Below are 14,895 nucleotides of genomic sequence, written 5' to 3' on the forward strand. Positions count from 1 at the left end.
TGAGTAGGTGGGATCAGCCCCTAGGGGCCCCTCCAACCCAGCCGGAACGTAATCACATCCCTCCTCAGGACCAACTATCCAGGCACCTGGGCACCCACCTGAAGATGGGGAACTCGCAATATACAAGCTCATATTATTAAAAACACCACTAAATCTATAGGGATACTAAGAATACTCACTGATTACTAGGGATATCCATACCCTACACCACACTTATATTCACATCAGTTGGTCTCGCGGCCACTCAGACCCAGACCGGTCTACCCTAGGGCAGATATGACACACAATCCGGTGCGTCTACACATGGGCCTGCAGAACCCAATGCTCCCTTTTCCAAACTGTTTGCAATCCTGCAAAACTACACGCTAGTTCAACCTCCTAGCGCTCTCACTTATTCAAGCCACAATCCTGTGGGTATCGGCACTGGTAATCCTCCCCAGTGTTCTCACTAACGCCGTATATCAACGACGACCACATTCCTATGAACACCTATATATATATATATATATATATATATATATATATATTGGGAAGTCTCTTCACTAAGGGTCTGCTACTACAATATTAGGAGTTAGCCAATTAATATTATATGTCTCCTATTCTTGGCATCATAGGTCCACTCACTCCCTATTTATGTGATCAACACTTACCTGATTGGGATTACTCATCCATTCATGCAAACACTAAACACCTAGGAGCGTTGTTTACCTGGATTGAACAAGAATACAAGAGATACACGCCAGTTTGTTACAAACTGGGGGGGGGTTATTTTATTACAACAATATAAACATTTACACAGATCTGTGACTGACAAAGACTATAGGTAGAACACACTGCTGAAAGAGAAAAGATTAAACATACAATAGCCTAGGGAATAAGGACAAGATTAAGATGCAAGTGTAAAGTAAACTAATGTGATGAAAACAATATCACCTGATTAGTGTGAAGTCTTGTTCTAGCTGTCATCTGGGTTCCTCTCTCGTCTGTGCCTTGGCTCATCTCAGACTCCCTCTCTCTCTCCTGCACTCTTGGGTACACCTCTGCGCTGATCACTGTGCACTGGACTCCTCTCCCCCTCACGAACTGTCTCCACCTTCCAGCTTCAATCTTAATAGTTCCTGCCGCTCTGATCACTGTTCATTCCACTAGCTTATTCACTCTGTCTCTGCGCCAATGTCCAATTAACTCCATCTGCTCCCATAGGTTAGTCCACGATCTCTCCTCCGTCTCTTCTAAAAGGCATTACTTCAGACTCCAGCTATTCACACCTCCTCCTGATAAGCAACTGCTTCTGACTGCTTCCTTCAGTTCCAGCTCACTATTCAACTCAGCTCTTCTCCAGCTTGAACCCTCTCTCTCTGCCAACTCCACTTCACTGCTTTCCACTCCTCCACCTTAACACGACCCTCTGGCTTCGCCACCTTCACTCGACTCTCACTCTGCTCGACTCACTGCTCGACTCCCACTCTGCTTGACTAACTAACTCCGCCTCTGCACTTCACTGATATAGAATGCTGTTTCCTCATGGAAAGTTCCAGCCAGCAGCTTCCTCCCACCAATCCCATGCACCAGGCTCCTTGCGCTAGACGCTCCCACAGTGACCAGTCTGCTTGTTTTGTCTAGAGACCTGAGCCCGGGAACAATTCCTGATTAGATTCAGCCCTGGCCGGTTCTCTCCGGTCCGCTTAGGGCGAACAACAGTTATAACTATAAACTTTGCCTTTGCCCTGAAAAGCCTCTCAGCTTCATCAAGATGGAGTCCCTCTAGCTCTAGGCCTGTAGGCCTGAAAGTGGTGAAATGCTCCTTAGCTCTGTCAGAATACCTACATAAACCATACCAATGTGTCTAATATGTCAAAGCCAATAGGCAATAGACAGGTTAAAGTCAAGAATAAAGGCATATTAAGCAGCTATCCTCTTCTAGGTCTGGAAAAAGGGCTTAAAAGGGCCAACACAGGCTAAGAATACCTATACTAGATGTGAGCAAGATTAATGATCTATATCACTGCTAAATAAAGCCAAAAACTCTGCCATAACATTCCACCCTTAGATCCTTATCTTGCGAACATCAGTAAACAACAACAACCATCTAAACAAACATCAACATAATCTATCCAACATAGGCTAAGAATACCTATCCTAGATGTGAGCAAGATTAATGATCTATATCACTGCTAAATAGAGCCCAAAAACTCTGCCATCCACCCTTAGATCCTTATCTTGCGAACATCTTATAAACAATAACATCCAGATAAACAAACATCAACACAATCTATCAACAAATCAAAAACTAAAAAACTCTCTAAAAAGAATGACAACTTAAGGAAATTCCACCTGAAACTCAATTGTAGGGAATACAAACCTAACAACCAACTGAAAACAAATCAAAGCACCCTTGACTTGAATGCTGAAACATATCTGAGATTGGATCTGATAACAACAGAAACTAACCTAAGCATCCTCAAACTAAATGTGCCTCAACTTCTAGTGATAACTGGTGAAATCTAGTGATGTAGGGACTTATGTGTTGAATGAAAACAGCAAGGGGCCTACCTACTTCGGACAACTTAAGCCTAAATGAGGCCTACCTACTATAGTCAACTTAAGAACTAAATGTGTTTCAACTCCTAATGAGAGAACAACAAAAGGGCCTAAATGAGCCCTACCTACTATAGGCAACTTAAGGTAATGATGACTCATGAAATCTATTGGTGTAGGGGCTTGTTTGTGGGATGAAAATAACAATGGGCCTAAATGAGGCCTACCTACTATAGTTAACTTAAGAAAATATTGTGGTGAAATCTGAGAAGTAGACATGACAAACTGTTTCAAGGTCTGGGCAAACATTAATACATAATCATACTAAAAGACACACCTCCCAGAACAATACAAAGTCTAAGGTAACCACCCTTTGATCAATCAAGGTGAAAATGTAAGAACAGTAAAAAAACAACCCCATTTCTACAAGATAGCTGGTGTAACACCAAGCCTAAAACAGCTATTTTACATCATATTGTGGAACACATATGTGCACCACCATTAAACAAAAAAAGTCCTTCATTGGCAAAAACTGTTTTGAAGAAAACAGAAAAACTATAATAGGTGACATGTTTGTGTTTTTTCTTAAAAGTGGGGCCTGCTCGTAGTGATGTCAACAAAAAAAAACAAAAAAAACATGGGAACAATGCAGGCCAAGGAATTATGTAACCAAGTCCTTGTGTAATTCTGTCACAAAGAAAACATGTTTGTGTTTTTTCTTAAAAGTGGGGCCTGCTCGTAGTGATGTCAAGAAAAATACAGGCCAAGGAATTATGTGACCAAGTCCATTTGGAAAAAAAAAGTCAATTTTGTTTATTCAGTGTAGGCCACCACCCTGCATCTTCGGTATCCGGACACTTCCTCCGATGCGGCCATCCATCACCCTTCCGGTCTGGTCTGGTCTGGTTCCATCATCCAAAAATAATAAACTAAAATAAAAACATGAAAGTAAAAAACTAAAACAACAAAGGAAGGGGGAGGGGCCACGCACAACCACAACCACAACCCAGCAATCCTAGAGACAAGAAAACAAGTATCATTATTCTTGAAAAATAAAATTTTTATTTAAAAAGCACCCCGGGTGCCTTTCATTATTGAAAAGAAAATATCCTAATTAATTAAAAACAATCAAAATTTAATTTTTAAGTTTATGCAGTGGGGCCTATCATACCCTAATCCTCTCTAAGCCAGCCTTCTCCCTTCAGACGCGGGAGCCAGGCTACAGTGTGAAGCTATTTGAATCACTGCCAAATGATGATCTCACAGCAGGAGCAGGGCACTGCAAGCCTCCCATTTCCCTGGTCAGAGAAGCCCGCCCAGGCCCACTGCAACTAACTAACTCCAAGGGCAAGAGTCTGCAAGAGTCCCTTATCAGCAGGCAATAAAGCCGCCTGCGTCAACAGCCAGGAAGAGCCAGGTCCCCCCGCCCTTACAATAAACAAGCCGTCCGCGGAAGAAAATTCGATTATAGCCAATCATAATGAACAGGGACGTGATCGGAACCTGCAGAGGGAAGAAAAAAAAACTCGTCTGCACAAACCAGCTGGTCTGCCAAGGTCGACAAACAAATTCCTTGCTTGTTCCCAGGCCTGATTGTACTAACGAAAACCAGCATTTAAAAAAAAAACAATTCAGTTACAGTGTACTGCTAATTAAAAGCTCCAATTTCTAAAAAAGACTTTTGTCTAACTAATTCAGCTAAAGGCAAGACATTTAAAATATGGGCACTTATTTAGAAAGGGGCAACTAAGTTTTGCACACAAGATTATACATTCTGCATTTGAAAAAAAAAAACGAATTAACATGGACCATTGTCAGCTGCTGAAAGAGAAATAATTTTAAAACAACATAATTATACATTACAATGTAATTTAACATGTAAGCCATTGAAGCCAACCTAATAAAAGGGCCACATTCATACACTAAGAAACAGCCAATTATTTTCTAACTGAGTTGGTGAACATATTAAGGCTGGTTTTGCTGACACATTTATAAAAGAATACATTTTAATTTACATTTGGGAAAATAATAATGTTACATTTAATATTTTTTCAAAGGCACACGGTTGCCTTTCACTAATTAAAAGCACATGTTACCATGCACTGTCGGGCATGATTGATTATTCTCAACCTGTGATCATTGCAACCAGCACATTCCTATCTAGATGGAAAACCCTCAAAGAAATAATTAATGAAAACAGCCCGTAGCATGCATTCTAACGGGCCACCTCCATAACATTTCACTCATTTTCTCTCTCCGTGCAAACCCTTTATCAATCCGACTGGGTGATTTATAACTTACAGTTCCAAGGCAAACCCACACAAATTCGTAGACGCATTCCAAAAAGAATGTGAAATGAACAGAACTCTTCGCAAAGCTCAAGATGGTACCTTTCCGTCAAGAAGTTGACAAAGCACATAGGCAGACCAAGGAATCAAAAAAAAAAAGTCAAAATCAAACCATCAAATAATCCACTGACTTTTATAGTCAGGTCAAATAACCATGCATGTTGACAGCATGTTAAAAATAAAGACTGCCATCTCAACTCAAGATATTAACCCTTTGGCAGCTCAAGCAGAATCATTCCCCAACGTCTGCAGATACATGGGAAAATCATGAGCACATTTCTTCACGTTTACAAATAACACGTACACATATTTTCAAAACGTTATCCCCAAGCACCCGAGAGAGATCCAGCTCTCTCCTGCCTAACGTAATGATAACATGCCCTGTCCAAGCCATGACCACATGGCGCTATTCACAAGCCATATTTACAAGACAAACTCTTCACAAACAATATATCCAAGGCGCAATGCACAAGGAACACAGTAGATCAACATGAGAACCTGCACCTCACAAGCCACATTAACATGGCGCTATTCACAAGTCATATTTACAAGGAGCTATATTCAAAGAACTCCACAAATCATATAACAATGAACATATTTCACATTGCACAGCATAAGCAGATGCAGCAAGCAATTTAATGGGCAATTTAAAAGCACTTTTTACACACATTTATACAATTGGACCATCACAAAGATGTAACTGGCTTCCTCATGTAATGCCATCCTTCAACTCTGACAGTTTAAACACCAAGATGAAAACCATTCCTTCCACCCTGAATAAACCAAATGCCATGATGTAATGCAATCTCCTCACACTGCAACTGTTCAAGCCCATAGGTCTAACAGGCTACATAAACTGCAACATTACGCCAGATGGAACCAGCGTTCAGGGCACTCCCTCAGAACACATGGGAAACTCTCTAAGCACATGGCCAGATCACACAGGATTCGTAAGATGACGACTACGCCAAAATGTAATGGCTGGATTTTCTGAGTAGGTGGGATCAGCCCCTAGGGGCCCCTCCAACCCAGCCAGAACGTAATCACATCCCTCCTCAGGACCAACTATCCAGGCACCTGGGCACCCACCTGAAGATGGGGAACTCGCAATATACAAGCTCATATTATTAAAAACACCACTAAATCTATAGGGATACTAAGAATACTCACTGATTACTAGGGATATCCATACCCTACACCACACTTATATTCACATCAGTTGGTCTCGCGGCCACTCAGACCCAGACCGGTCTACCCTAGGGCAGATATGACACACAATCCGGTGCGTCTACACATGGGCCTGCAGAACCCAATGCTCTCTTTTCCAAACTGTTTGCAATCCTGCAAAACTACACGCTAGTTCAACCTCCTAGCGCTCTCACTTATTCAAGCCACAATCCTGTGGGTATCGGCACTGGTAATCCTCCCCAGTGTTCTCACTAACGCCGTATATCAACGACGACCACATTCCTATGAACACCTATATATATATATATATATATTGGGAAGTCTCTTCACTAAGGGTCTGCTACTACAATATTAGGAGTTAGCCAATTAATATTATATGTCTCCTATTCTTGGCATCATAGGTCCACTCACTCCCTATTTATGTGATCACCACTTACCTGATTGGGATTACTCATCCATTCATGCAAACACTAAACACCTAGGAGCGTTGTTTACCTGGATTGAACAAGAATACAAGAGATACACGCCAGTTTGTTACAAACTGGGGGGGGGTTATTTTATTACAACAATATAAACATTTACACAGATCTGTGACTGACAAAGACTATAGGTAGAACACACTGCTGAAAGAGAAAAGATTAAACATACAATAGCCTAGGGAATAAGGACAAGATTAAGATGCAAGTGTAAAGTAAACTAATGTGATGAAAACAATATCACCTGATTAGTGTGAAGTCTTGTTCTAGCTGTCATCTGGGTTCCTCTCTCGTCTGTGCCTTGGCTCATCTCAGACTCCCTCTCTCTCTCCTGCACTCTTGGGTACACCTCTGCGCTGATCACTGTGCACTGGACTCCTCTCCCCCTCACGAACTGTCTCCATCTTCCAGCTTCAATCTTAATAGTTCCTGCCGCTCTGATCACTGTTCATTCCACTAGCTTATTCACTCTGTCTCTGCGCCAATGTCCAATTAACTCCATCTGCTCCCATAGGTTAGTCCACGATCTCTCCTCCGTCTCTTCTAAAAGGCATTACTTCAGACTCCAGCTATTCACACCTCCTCCTGATAAGCAACTGCTTCTGACTGTTTCCTTCAGTTCCAGCTCACTATTCAACTCAGCTCTTCTCCAGCTTGAACCCTCTCTCTCTGCCAACTCCACTTCACTGCTTTCCACTCCTCCACCTTAACACGACCCTCTGGCTTCGCCACCTTCACTCGACTCTCACTCTGCTCGACTCACTGCTCGACTCCCACTCTGCTTGACTAACTAACTCCGCCTCTGCACTTCACTGATATAGAATGCTGTTTCCTCATGGAAAGTTCCAGCCAGCAGCTTCCTCCCACCAATCCCATGCACCAGGCTCCTTGCGCTAGACGCTCCCACAGTGACCAGTCTGCTTGTTTCGTCTAGAGACCTGAGCCCGGGAACAATTCCTGATTAGATTCAGCCCTGGCCGGTTCTCTCCGGTCCGCTTAGGGCGAACAACAGTTATAACTATAAACTTTGCCTTTGCCCTGAAAAGCCTCTCAGCTTCATCAAGATGGAGTCCCTCTAGCTCTAGGCCTGTAGGCCTGAAAGTGGTGAAATGCTCCTTAGCTCTGTCAGAATACCTACATAAACCATACCAATGTGTCTAATATGTCAAAGCCAATAGGCAATAGACAGGTTAAAGTCAAGAATAAAGGCATATTAAGCAGCTATCCTCTTCTAGGTCTGGAAAAAGGGCTTAAAAGGGCCAACACAGGCTAAGAATACCTATACTAGATGTGAGCAAGATTAATGATCTATATCACTGCTAAATAAAGCCAAAAACTCTACCATAACACCAAGTTCAGTTGAACGAGAACATGTTTGTAAAAGATAGAATTTCCCTTGGTCATGTAAAAACCTGTGCTTTGGAACTGAATCCGGTGGAAACTAATTGGATTTGATCACACTTAATTTCTTCCAGGAGTTAATACCAGAACTTTTCCTTCTACACAAAGCCCCAGTTGTGGCTCAGCCCACCTAGACCAGGCCTGTCAGCTTGTCGGCTACTTTAACACCACATTGAGCCACAGGATGGCTCATTGAGTTGAACTCTTTCTACTGAAGCATGCAGCGATCTGCAAGCCATGAGTTTGAATCCCTACAAGGCTGACCAACTCGGAAGCTAATCATTCAGAGATGAATGCATTCAGAACCGTTAAATTGGATAACTCCTGGTGTTTACATCGTTTAGAGTAGTCCGAAATGTTTATGAAGCACTACAGAAGGCAAGTATTTGCAAAGCAAGTAGGTCTGCTGTTGTATGCACGCCTTTTGGCTTTGTCAGTGCTTGTTTTGTTTTGTCATGGTTTTGAACATCTTTGTAAAGTGCACCCTCCTCCGCCAAACCCTCAAAATTGGCTAAACAGTACAATTTTTTTTTGCCTAAAAAGAACGTATTGCCGTAGTAGTCCCTGGCACTAAAGGGCGCTAATTTGTGTGTGGATGTGAGCCTTGTGAAAGGGATGGATGGTGTCACTCACAGTGACCTCAGTCAGGAGAGGGCCGACCCATTGCCCCATGCTATATATGCTGTAGTGGCTGAAAACAAATGTGAATGTTACAATATCTGACCAATGGATGAAGAGGGCTGGCTGAAAGCCCCACTAAGTAAGTATATTTGACATATAATGTCACTAAAATCAAACGGTCTTGGTTGACGCAGATTTGAAAGGGCATTGTATTGCAAACCTGATAAAATGTGACAGTCTGTCTAGCACTTAGGCTTCGATCCTGTGGTTTACTGATAATGTAGCAAGAATGGGAAACACGAGAATGTCCATAGACCACTGCCCAACCGCCTTTGATAAGGGAGACCTGAAAGAAAGTTTTAGGCGGTCTTTGAAGGCGACTGATGTGGCAGCCTTCACGGTTTGCATGTGTCGGCCTATGCTTTGCACTGAACACATCTGTTATCATTTACACTGTCTGCATATATGGATCCTAATAAAAAATACAGAGCCCGACATTTTAGGCGTCGTTAAAGCTTTGAAGCCGTTGCTCTGCAAACCTTGAGTCTCGTTGCCAGGCCGTGCCCTCTATTTTAAAAACACATGATTGCTAGCCGTGCACTCCTTCCTGTGCCGACCTGACCTCCTTTTCGCTCCCAACTTTACCTGCCAGCGTTTGCTCCTACCTGTCTGACTAGTAATACTGTGATAGTCTGCACATCCGGCCCTGTCAGCAGCTTTGTGTAGAAAATAAAGGAAGTTTGTGCTGAAAATATACACACTACCCATGTGTTGCAACTGTGGTGCTGGAATGTCTGACTCAGCAGTGACAATGCCCGCTGTGTTTTTTTGTTGAAGTATTTGATCCGCACCCGTTAAAATAGATTCAGCTGCTATCGAGCTTTCTATTGTCCCCCGTGCGGCCGAGTCCATTCCCCGGAGGGGGAGGGGGGGAGGGGGCTCGTGCTGTAAAATATGAAAATATGTACCCAGCCTTTGCGTGCCAGCGTGTTTATGAAGTTTTGCAACACCTACGACATTTAAGGGGATTCTGTTAATGTAATTTGTAGGAATTCTTTGACGGTGCTCTGGCAGTCAATGCATTATTTTGATTTAACACGGACCCCCCCTGCGAATGTCAAAAGGAAATCCTCGCTCTCCTCCATTTACATTTTGATTTTCTCCGTGTCCACGCACACTATGTACTTACCATGTTAGAGTGAGTTCAGTTTTTTTCCCCATGGTGAAAGATACATTTGTAGTTTTAAAATAAACATTTTGTTGTTAGTAAGTGCCTGGATCTCCACTGCTTCACCCCAAGGCTATTTTACACAGGGAGCTTTGTTGCATGGGTCGATTTTCAAATGTATTCAGTGCTCCTCAAGCTGAGGCGCATGTGTTTGGTTAACGTTCTCTGATGTAGTACTGATATAAAGCACTTTTTAAAATTAAATAACATGGCACACACACACACACCATTTTCTAGCACTCAGACATATACTCTTAACCCTCTTCTGCCGAGGGTCATATATATTATCGCTAAGGACATTCACCAGCATCTGAGACTGGTGCGCTAATGGGTGGATGTGTGACATGGAGAAATACTCTATACTTACAATAGAAAGAGCTGTTGAATGCTAGTTACGTATTAAGTCTCAGCCTTTCTTGTGCATGGAGAAAGAGTCCAGCGAATTTTAAATTGACCGAGGTTGTCATTCTCAAAGGTTTCGCTATCTCTTCTTTCAACCTAGGCTCAAGACAGCCAAGGTCCTTCTCTCGCTTGCTATTAGTGAGCAGCCTGCGGGACAATGTGTTCGACATTAGATCACTGTGCCACCTCAGCCCAGTTCGAGTTTCCTGCCTGATGCTCTGGTGCATAGGGGATTTTTGGTCTGGCAAGGCAAACATCGGCACCCAAAGTTTCCCTCCACTTATAATCGTAACAGAAAACAACATTGATCATTGTCACCAGGCCTGATCTGGATCAGTGTATGCCACAAGTAAAGCTGCTCATGTCAGCTGTGTTCTGATGTATGAACTTGGATTTCCCTTTTTTTATTGCTACATACTTGCCAGAGTTCTGAATAGAGAATTGGATCTCCGAGGGATTTTTGACAAGGATTGTGGACCCATAGTTGATGCGTGCATAAGCAAAACCTGACACCCTGTCATTGATAGGATGTACCTTAAGAAAATGTAAGGGGTTCTGTGTCTCCAAGTATGCTGACTGACCATTGACCTGAAGGACAGCAAATCCTCTGTCCCATAGCACTTCATTGAGTTGTTGTCTTATCTCTGCAGACTTCCGCTTCTTGCAGAAACGTGTGCAATATGTAAGTTCCTGCTCCCATGCTTAAAATCTAGCAGGGCAGTCTCCGTGAAGCCTTTCCTCTATGTTCGGGCGGAGGGTGGCATTTGGACAGTATCCACTGGTGTCTATGTAGGGCCATGTATGCTATGGCACTCTTACTGGATTGACCCGTTAATGTTTTAGTACACCTACTTTCAAGGATGAGCAGAGAAGGCTTGCTTCTAGGACAGTGTTTACCAAACAGTGGGTCGTCACCCACTGGTGGGCTGCAGGCCGATTTTTGGTTGGTCGCTAAAGGCCAGGCAATAAAGATGCATTTAAATTCTGTGTTTATCGTGTCACACTTGCTGCGCTTCAAAGACAGAGAGGTGAATGTCGGGCTATGTTTTCTGCTACATATTTTTTCCCAGGGAGACTGGTGTTTACAAACTCCTCTCACTTTACAGTCTCAGAAATAAAAATAGAGGGAATTATTTGTCAATCCTCCTAGGGTACATACGTGTAAAAGTAAAGCAGGAGGATATAATTTAACACACTACAAAATGTAAATACTTGTAAGTGAACTGTACACATTAAGCAATTAGAAAAGCAGATTGAAGGGCACGTTGTTTTTTTTCAATTCTGCAGTGTGACGGAAACTAAGATTTTAATAAGATCAGAAAAAATCTACTAGGTAATGCACACATAATGAATATTCACTGAAAACCGATTTCCGCACATTATTTGTGTGTAATAGTTATATCTATAAAACTGTACACACAACGCCACCAGCGGGGGACCACAAGTGTTTGCACTCAATTCAGTCTGATAAAGTTTACTGTCCTGTGCATACGGTTCCTGCACTTGCCGCCGTTTGGTGTAACTGGAGACCAGAGAATAGGAAAGAAATTCTTCGAAAGGAAGGTACACCAGGAAAAAAGTTCCAATTTTGCAAGATTGAGTACACCATGTTCCTTTATTATTCCTAAGTATTTTAAAAATCTGCCAATGTGTTTGTTCCTGGATGCCTAGGAACTTCATCAGGGCTTAAGGTGTAGTGTAGTGTATTCACAGTATTTTTAGAGTATTGGTTGATGTGCCATCCTATGGCAATCGTTCTATCACAGGGTTAAATTTATCCCGTCCACAGATGGTGTAATTGGCCCATGTCATGCCCCAGCTGATCATGTGCATGCTGCATCATCAGAACAGCATCTGGCGAGAGAATCAACTCCAGATGAGCATGGACCCGTAATGGGAGGGAGCTCTTTGATATTACATGGGTATACACCCGTTACAACGCATCTTTTACTCCGCACTACCATTACAACGCGACTTTTACAACGCATACCATTACAATGCATTGCGCTGGGGGGGCGCTCTAGGATAGGGAATAAGTATAATTTACTATCCAACACCTTCCCTAGGGTCCACGGGGACTGGAGTTAGAATAGTAAATTATACTTACCACTATCCAGCACCTCAAAGCGCTATGCGTTGTAATGGTATGCGTTGTAATGGTCACGTTGTAATGGTAGGTAGTTGTAACGGTATGCGTTGTAACATGGTACATCCTATTACATGTGCTTGTTGAGTGGATTTTAGGACTTAACTACTGTAAAAATACCTGTAGGATGCCCATAAATGTACCTTATTATGGTGTCCCAATGGTACGAGGGCGGCACATATGGGCCATATTGGGGCCGGTGTGTCTTATGGCTGACATGTTCCATCCAAAAAAACACGTAAAAGGATGGCGTTCTATTGCAGCATGCGGGCTATGGAATGCGTTACATGTTCTAGGTTTACAATGTGTTGTATATATTTTGGTGTACTGTTATGGTTTTTTTAGTTACTTTATTTTGTGTATCAGAGACCAAAAAATTAATAACACAATGTATTCGGATGTATTCACAGGCGTTTGCAATTGAATATAAAATGAAGTGTGATTAAATCTATTACCCAGTGAAACTTTGCTTCATCGTGGACCGTATTAGTTGTATGTACATTTTTTTCATCTCCACACCAAGACAAGATGTCTCATACATTTAAAGATGAAAAATACAATATAATTTATCACAGGGAGGGTACAAGCAAAATTCAGTGCAGACTATAATCATTGAATTTAACAGGCAATCTGCGTATTCTGCTGCTGTTCACAGGACCCACTCTAGAATTTCCATGATCCACCCTAACATTATTCTGTGGTGCAACACTACCACTTGCAACCCCCTCTGGTGATTATACAATAGTGGTACACAATGCTTCTGCCTCTTAAACTGCATGGAAATCCAAGTTTTCAGCTCCCTGGTCTTTACTACTATCCATGCATCATGCAGTCACCCTATTACTCAATGAAACCTTATTTATGTTCCACACCTTTTCCCCTTTCACATGAACAGCATTTTCAAAGACCACAATGACTCTTGCAGGATCAGACCAAGACGCTCCTCCTCTTCCTACCATCTTGTTTTCCTTGATGCGTACAAAACCACCAAACTCCATGTACTCTTTGCTAGAGGCACCCCTTCTCGCATTCATATTGAGTTTCATTCTGTGTTTATACTCCTAGTGCTATTCTTATACTCTGAAAATTAATATCAATAACATTTACCGCTCGTAGTGTGAAGTTCTCTGTTACCTGGGAGCCGACCTCTGTCTATCACTTAGACTTTGGGACTGCTGCCGCTGCCCATGTAATTGTTGCTGGACTCGGGGGTGCGGGACTGCGAGGCCCACAGGTCAGTGCGCTTCTACCATCACGCGCACCTGGTGCCTCTTCCAGTAACTCCTCCCTGCTGAGCCTGCTGCCTACAAGACGTCTCGCGGCCCCCGCTTCGCGGGTGCCGCTTGTAGTGTGAAGTTCTCTGTTACCTGGGAGCCAAACTCTGTCTATCACTTAGACTTTGGGACTGCTGCCGCTGCCCTTGGAATTGTTGCTGGACTCGGGGGTGTGGGACTGCGAGGCCCACAGGTCAGTGCGCTTCTACCATCACGCGCACCTGGTGCCTCTTCCCGTAACTCCTCCTCCCCTTCCTACTTAAGATACGCCCATCACGCTCTCGCGGGACGAAGCGCGAGGCGAAGCCCGGGCCAAGGGCGGGCCCGTTCTAGCCCGTTCCTGGCCGATCCAGACCGGACCGGGCAACCCCCCTTGGTTTTATTTTTCGTACCTTATCTCTTGTACTTTATATTATGTGTTCATATTATATATAACTATTGACTGTAGTGTACTTATTACATCATAGACAGGATAACATAAGATGGCCACTAGGGAAAGTAGAAGCAGGGCTGCTAAAGGGGGTAAACAGCTCTCAGGCACCCTTGACAATTTTATTACTAGGTCTAACTCTGTAATAGACATGGGTATACATCTAATGGAACACAGAGTATCTGGATTTAGCAGCTGCAAGAAGATTGTCCCAGGACCCTGCAATGTCGAAAAAGTCTTCGTTGGGTCACATAGCATCAGTTAGAACCCCCAAACTTGTCCCTGGTCCTGCTCTTCTTACCACGCATGCTAATATACACCATACTCCAGTTCCACACCCTAGAATACCAACTCCGACACAACCAACCATGAAATCTCTTATAGATAGTACAAGCCTTGTAGGGCCGGCTATGACGTGGACACTTCAGCGGATCTCACTGAAATAGACGCTCAGGGAGAGGAGACTAGCTTGAGGCAATTGTGTGGGAGGAAGGAGGGTGCAATACAAAAAAGGAAAACGTCCCAATGCCTCAGCTTATGCTAGGAAAAAATCTAAAATTGTAAAAGAACAGGTGTCAAGAGGTATGATGACTAATGAAGGAAATGGGATTAGTTTGGTTCCTCACAACTTATTAATCAGGGACAAAGAGGCCCAAACGGTTGTAAATCTAGATGTACCTGAGGGTCCGCAAGATTTGGCAATTTTGGGTAATTTGGGAGGTGTTGGAACTAGGAATGTGGAAGGCGGGAATGAGATCCTATTGAAGAATATAGGTGACATCTTAAAAAAACTTTTAACCCCTCTTGAAGCAAGATTGACATCTATAGAAAACCAGTTACTTG

The 14,895-nt window shown here is 43.0% G+C and overlaps 1 protein-coding gene across 1 annotated transcript in view; it reads left to right on the forward strand.

Annotated features, from left to right (window-relative positions):
• Positions 1–14,895, forward strand: part of PRKX (protein kinase cAMP-dependent X-linked catalytic subunit) — a 459,846-nt gene that overhangs the window by 20,486 nt on the left and 424,465 nt on the right. The window lies entirely within an intron of this gene.

The sequence above is a fragment of the Lissotriton vulgaris genome, chromosome 8 (assembly GCF_964263255.1).
Source record: "Lissotriton vulgaris chromosome 8, aLisVul1.2, whole genome shotgun sequence".
NCBI lineage: Eukaryota > Metazoa > Chordata > Amphibia > Caudata > Salamandridae > Lissotriton > Lissotriton vulgaris.